The following is a 7,133-nucleotide window of genomic DNA, read 5'->3' as shown; positions in this document are numbered from 1 at the left end:
ATATTTATCTTCAGCAAGCCTTTTGTTGAGGGACTTCTTTCTTCACAAAAGCCCCCTTTTAGTATTCACTTGTAGAATTAATTAACTCCTTTGAATCTGGAACATTGCTGATTACAAACTGATATTTTAAAAGAAATAAATTGTAGGAACACATAAGACAATAAAATCAGACCCAAATAGTGCTTATTTGTCTGAAAGTGAAAAGTTTGAAGTGACCCTTTGTAAAATGTAGTTTTATTTCTCTGGAAGTCCTGATAGAGATCAAAGTTTAATAGTGGTTACAAGGATGGGAGGATGAGAGGAAAGTGAAAATCATTGTGTAGGACCAATGAATGTTTGTTTAAGGTGATGAAAACCTTTGCAACAGATATTGGTGTTAGTTGTACAACATGGTTGATACATTTGGTGTCACTGAATTGTGGATGTGAAAGATGTTAAATTGGTAAAGGTGTTATCAATATTTTTATAATTTAAAATGTTAGCACATAGGAAAATATAAGCAATTTTTCCTTCATTACTTAATCTTGTCTTAGAAATAAAGGATTTTAAGTATATAACAGAATTTAATTCTGGGTTGACCCAGGTCTTTGAAAAGAATTGTTGAGACCTTGGAAATTGGAGGCGTAGTCACCCTTCAGGTCTGAACCTAAACTCATCTCTGTGACGTCACCTGTTTTAGAATAATCAACATTGACATCAAAGGGGCAGCAATTACTCACAGGAAAAGGGCTAGGGAAGGAGGAATGGAAACGGGCAGCACAGAGAAGTGGGTAAATGACGGCATATTGAGGGGCGGCACTGGATGCATAGAGACAAAATGAATGTACATTGTGGAATGTAAAATGGAAGACCATCTCCGTAAGCCTTTACTTAATTCACAATAAAGAAAGGAAACAAAACTATCGATGATCTCCTTTTCACCTAAATCACAATAAAAATGCTTAAAGTGGGGGAAAGAAATGTATTGAGTAGTGCTTTACTCCAGCATTAGGCACTTTACAAAAATGATCTTTCATTAAATTGCCTTAATAACTATTGTTCCCACTTTAGAGAAAGGGAAAATGAACATGCCAGCCCTTGATCTATTTGCTCCCAGATCTAGTCCTTGCTTTTCCTCTACCCTGCTTTGTAGCATAGGGATGCACAGCTTTGTCGGTTACGGTTCTCAGTCGCCAATGATCCTTAGCTCCTGACCAGGTTCAACCAAAGGTAGATGCACATAGATAGGAAGCTGGGTTGTAGAAGGAAGAGCTCAAGGTATTTCTCATTACCCTTCCTCACCCCCTATCCTGGGACAGCACCTTCAGAAGCAACTGCCCTTCTTCTAGCTTTTTCAGGGTGCTTCTGCCCTCCGGGTTCTGACAACACTACCTACTCCCCTCTTTGCCTCTCATTCGGCTCTTGCTAATCTCTGAGTGGCGCCCTGTCTTCTATTTAACTTTTCAGATCCTTCATCACCTGTAGTATACATTCCCTGCCTTAAATATTGGCTATTTCAAGTGTTGTTTCTTGTGTGCCATTGAGTAGATTCATAGACACCCTACAGTGACAAGGTAGAACTACCTCATAACTTTTCCTAGGCTGTTATCTTTACAGGGATTGCCAGGTTTTTCCTCCGGTGGAATCTCTCGGTGGTTTTGAGCCACTGGTATTTCAGTTCGCAGCTAAGTGCTTAACCATTGCACCACCTGACCTCCTTGTTGAGCCCTGAATACATCGGGTGCTTAGAAGGAGATTAGGACACAAAAATATGTGCACTCTTACCTCTTGACTTGAAAATAATACAGATGCATGATCTCTTTGTCTGTCTCTCAATAAGACTTTGAAAAATCTATGCATAAAGAAACATTTTGAAATACTAGAAAACCATATTTATACTTTTTGAGTGGTTTCCATTTAAAATTGTACCATTTTACCCGATGTACAACAGAATGAAACACTGTCCTAGCCTCTACCACCCTTACAAAGGTTATGTTTGAGGCCTAGTTGCAGCCGTTGTGTCAATCCATCGATTTTGCACTGACCCTCCACTCTACCAAGCATGTTGTCCGTTTCAAGGGACTCATCCCTTCTGATAACATGACCAAAGTACATGAGATGAAAGCTCACCATCTTCCCTTCAAAGAAGCATTCGGGCTGTATTCTTCTATGATCGATTTGTTTGTTCATGTGGAAGTCCATAGTACTTCCAGTATTCTTTGCTAGCACATAATTCAAGTCCTACTTTATAAAAGTCACAATTGACAAGGGTCATGCATTGAGGTTTTCAACAGGCCTTTCACTGGCGAGCTCGTCCTTTCCTAGTCCAATTGGAGCTTGTAGCTATTTTAATTTTTAAATTTCTCAATGCCCCATTCTTCCTTGGACAGGGCATCCATCCTTTGTATTTTTATAGTTTTATTACTTTGTTCTGTTAAGGAGTTCCTGAGTGGTGCGAATTATTAACCTGCTCAGCCACTAACTGAAAAGTTGGAGGTTTGCCACTCAGAGGCACCTTGGAAGAAAAATTTGGCAATATTCTTCCAAAATCAGCTATTGAAAATTGTGTGGAGCACAATTCTACTCTGACACATACAAAGTCTCCATGAGTCTGAATTAACTCAATATATATCTTCATTTACAGCTTGCGATATCCAGATGACACATTGCTTGCTGAAAGAGAAGAGGATTTGATGCACTTATTGATGAAGATCAAATACTACAGTCTTCAGTATGGTGTACACTGCAATATAAATGAAACAAAAGTCCTTACATCTGGATCAATAAACATAATAATAAGATATAAAATATTAAAATTGTTCAAAGACTTTTTGATTCAAAATCAACATTTACAGAAACAGTAGACAAGAACTAAAACAATGTATTGCATTGGGGAAATCTGTTGCAAAAGACCTCCTTCAAATGTTAAAAAGCCACTTCAAAGACTAAGGTGCACCTAACCCCCCAAATAGTATTTTTAATATGCATGTAAGAGCTGGACAATGAATAAGGATTATTGGAGAAGAATTGATGCAATTATAGTTTTGGGGAAGAATGTTGGAAGTACCATGGGTGGTCAAAAGAACAAAAAAAAAAAACTGTATTGAAAGACATACCCACAGATTCCTCTTTGAAAGCAAGAATGGGGAGACTTTATCTCCTGTACTGTGGATATGTTTTTCAGGGGGGACAAGTCTGTTGAGAATGACATCATGCTTGGTAGAGGGTCAGGAAAAAAAGAGGAAAACCTTCAATGAGGTAGATTGATACAATGGCTTGAATAATGAGCTCAAAAATAACAATTGTGAGGATGGCCAAGGATCAGGCAGTATTTAATTCTGTGGTACCTAGGGTTGCTATGAGATGGAAATAATTTGATAGCAGCTAAAACACATACACACACACAAACACACTTCAGTTCAGTATATGGCCTCTCTCTCTCTCTCTTTCTTCCTTTTTGAGAATTCTTAGAAGAAAATAGTGCTCAAAGTCAAAGTTGGTCCATTTAGATCTGAGCTTCATTCAAATGAAGGGGAAAGCAGGACGAGAAAGAGAAGGGGAGCACAAGAAAGAGGGAGGGCATAGAGAAGGAACCAAAAGTCTTTGAATGGATTAAGGTAAATATTTTGGCTGGTTTTGCAGAACATATTTCAGAATATGAGGACCTGAACTAATAGGACATGAAGGTGATAATTGTTAATTTTTCTTTATCATCAACTGTTTTCATCATGGAATTGAGGCAATTTTTGTAAACAGAGACACACACCTTCATCCTGATAATATACTAGAGATCCACTCAAAATCGTGTGTCTGACTTTATAAATGATAAATAAGTAGCTCCTCTATTAATTCCCATTCGTATTAGGAAATATTTTGTTTGGGGCTGTGGCAATTACATAATCTCTCTTCAATCAGGTCATAGCCTATGATGTCTCTGTGTGGGCATGGCCTTCTCCAGAGGATTTTGAGAACTCCTGTCTTCCTCCCTGGAGGCAGGACACACACTCTCTTGGCTTCACATCCCTGTTGACAAGCCACAGGAAGCTATGCTGATGGCAGCCAGAGCCCTGGAGCTGGGGGAGTTACACCGAGAGCTGCGCCAGTGCTGAGAGGCTTCCACAAGATGTTTAACCCACTGACCTGTGATCTTCCTGCTTTTGGCATCATTGCATGTGCTGCGTGAGTCTGTAGAAGACTTTGTGGACTAGTATCGGACATATGGGCTAATATTGAAATTACGGGCTTGATCTGGACTGGGCTGGGATGTTTTCTTTTGGGGGGATGGGGTGTTAATATACAATTACTCTTGGATATAAAACGCTGGCTTACACATATATGAGTGTCTCTGGATTTGTTTCTCTAGTCAACCCAGATTAACACAGGGGCTATTAGATGGAGGTAGATACAATGCTTTACTTCTATTTTATAAGATAAAGGACTCAGCTGAGTTGTTAGTCTCAGAATGAGGGCTGTCATCCCCTCCATGTTCCACACAGACTTCATCCAGGTAGAGTGAGAACCAATGTCTCCTTTTGTCCCTTTACCTCATTTATTTACCCTAACACAACAAAAACAACAGCAACACACACATACACATACGCTTCCTAGAACACCAGAGGCATCATAACATTCATCCATGGAAATATACCAGACTCTAAAAATGTCAAAACTTGCCACTGTGATTAAATACCTGTTCTGTACTAGCAAGGGTACAGGCCTTTAAGGCAGAAAACTTGAGTTTAAGTTCTCCTAACGCTGTCCCTTACTAGCCATGCGATAGCTGCATAGCTAATCACCCTTTCTAGACTTGTTTCTTCATCTTCCAAATAGGAATAATAAGACCTTGAAGAACTGCTGGGAGGTTTAACTGAACTAGCATGCAAGAGCTTAACTCAGTGTGTAGAACACAGCTGGATCTCAAAAACTTTTGTCAGGTTAATCTTTATTGGATCACAGAGAATGAATCCCAACTGATTGCCAACAGGTACCAAACATGATACCAATAGATTCCCAGTGACATGAGCTATGTCTCTCCATTTATGTACATTTAGCTTCAACACTTGACGGCCACTCACTTCACATAATTATACCCTGTTTGTGTTACCTCCTTTGAGTCATATAATAAGGTACATACACTATTTTTCAAACCCCCAAAAGGAGAGTAACTGATTTATTGGAAAAACTGTAGTGACCACTGTGCATTTCCCCAAGAGAGTGCCTTATACATGTCTATGAAACACAAAAACAAAAGCTCACTGCCATTGAGTCGATGCGAATTCATAGCAACCTTATAGGACAGGGTAGAACTACCCCTATGTGTTTCAGAGACTGTACATCTTTTCAGGAGTAGAATGCCTTGTGTTTCTCCTGGTGGTTTTGAATGGCTAACCTTGTAGTTAGCAGCCCAATACGTAATCACTACACCATCAGGGGCCCTTATACATGTCTATAGCTTAGGATAAATAATAGCTTAACCCAGAAAAAACAAAATAAGTGTTAAAGTTCAAGTTTCCCTTTACTGGGCCTCGTGAAATGCCAGGCAAATACATCCCTCATTTTCATGGACCATTGTTTGCTGTGTGTCTTCTCTGTTTACCCACAAGTGTGTCTTCTCAGTCAGTGTTGGTTAGGTGGAAAGTAGAAGATTCTCGATTCTAGATCTTCCATGGACTTTGTGTTAGTCCAGGTTGACTAGAGGAACAAAATCATAGACATTCATTTGTGTATAAAAAAGAGCTTTATATACAAGAGCAATTGAATATTGAGGAAACATCCTAGCCCAGTACTGATCAAGTCCATAAATCCAATATTACCCCATATATCTGATACTAATCTGTAAATTCCTCTTTGGACTTACAAAACACATGCAATGATGCTGAATGCAGGAAGATCACACGCCAGTGGGTGGAAAGTCTTGTGAATCCAGTGGTGGTAGAAGCATCTAAGGGCTGGCAGAGGTCTCCACTTGGCAGCTCTGGTTCCAGAGCTCTGGCAGTATCAGCGTAGCCCTATCAGGCTCATAATCAGCAATATCTCACAGGGAGTGAGCATGTGTCCTGTCTCCAGTGAGCTATTTATCTCCTTAGCACCTCCAGGTGAAGTCATCATGCTGTGACCTGATTGACAGACTAAACTCCACCCCTTCACTCTTAAGTCTCAAATTGACAACAAATTATGTAACTACCACAGATTTTCTCTTCATTTTTTTTCTTCTGAGATGTTTCTAAATTTTGGTACTGGAAGGCCTTAGACCAATTGCTTGATGTTTGAGATTCAGTTTTTTCTAGCGCCAAGATCATCAATAATATTAAATACTTATCAGGATCATTGTGGAGATCATTAAAAATGTAAATGAAAATACCAAACATATTAGAAAACACTAAGAACATATGAAATTATGAGAGAAAGCAACTGAAGAGAAACAGAGGTTAGATATGCCAGGCATGTTCTGAAAATGGCAAGTGTGGCTAGATTTCAGAATCCTTTGCGTTCTTCTTTCTCCCCTCCTGATTTCCTTCTCTTCTTGCTTTCTCCTCTTTCTTCCATGATTTGTCAAGGATTGGCTGGAGGTGAAGGAAAACTGAACCATGCTAACCACAACTCACCCTACTGACAGTGCACCATTTCGAATGACTGCTCCTATGGTGCTGGCACCCGAGTCACCAAAGTCTCCCACATTGATCCTTTGGCTCCTCCAGTATGTCCAAGTCCTGATTTCTGGAACCTGAGATTGTTACCTTATATGGCAAAAGGGACTTTGCAAATGTGATCCAGTTAAAGGCTGTGAAATTGAAATGGGATTATCCACCTGAGCTCAATGTAATCAGAATACTAGTAAGGACTGGAGGAGGGGCCAGAGACAAACAGAAAGCCATGTACAGATGGAAGGAGTGAGATTTGATGAAACAATGCTGTTGGCACAGGCTGGCATAAACTGGAGAAAGAACAGGACCGAAAGAAGGTGAAGAAAGTTGTATTTTTCATCGTTGCTACATCACACCCTGACTGGCTCGTCTCCTCCTTGAGACTGCTCTACAAGGGGATCTCCAGTGGCCTACAAATGGGCTTTGCATCTCCATTCTGAACTCCTGCCTCATTCACTATGGTAAGATTTTTTGTTCTGATCATGTCTTATACCTGATCCCTTCGACACC

Source organism: Echinops telfairi, unplaced genomic scaffold (assembly GCF_000313985.2).
Source record: "Echinops telfairi isolate 266 unplaced genomic scaffold, ASM31398v2 ScPeMD7_6080;HRSCAF=6971, whole genome shotgun sequence".
Classification (NCBI taxonomy): Eukaryota; Metazoa; Chordata; class Mammalia; order Afrosoricida; family Tenrecidae; genus Echinops; species Echinops telfairi.
This window is presented reverse-complemented; position numbering follows the sequence as displayed.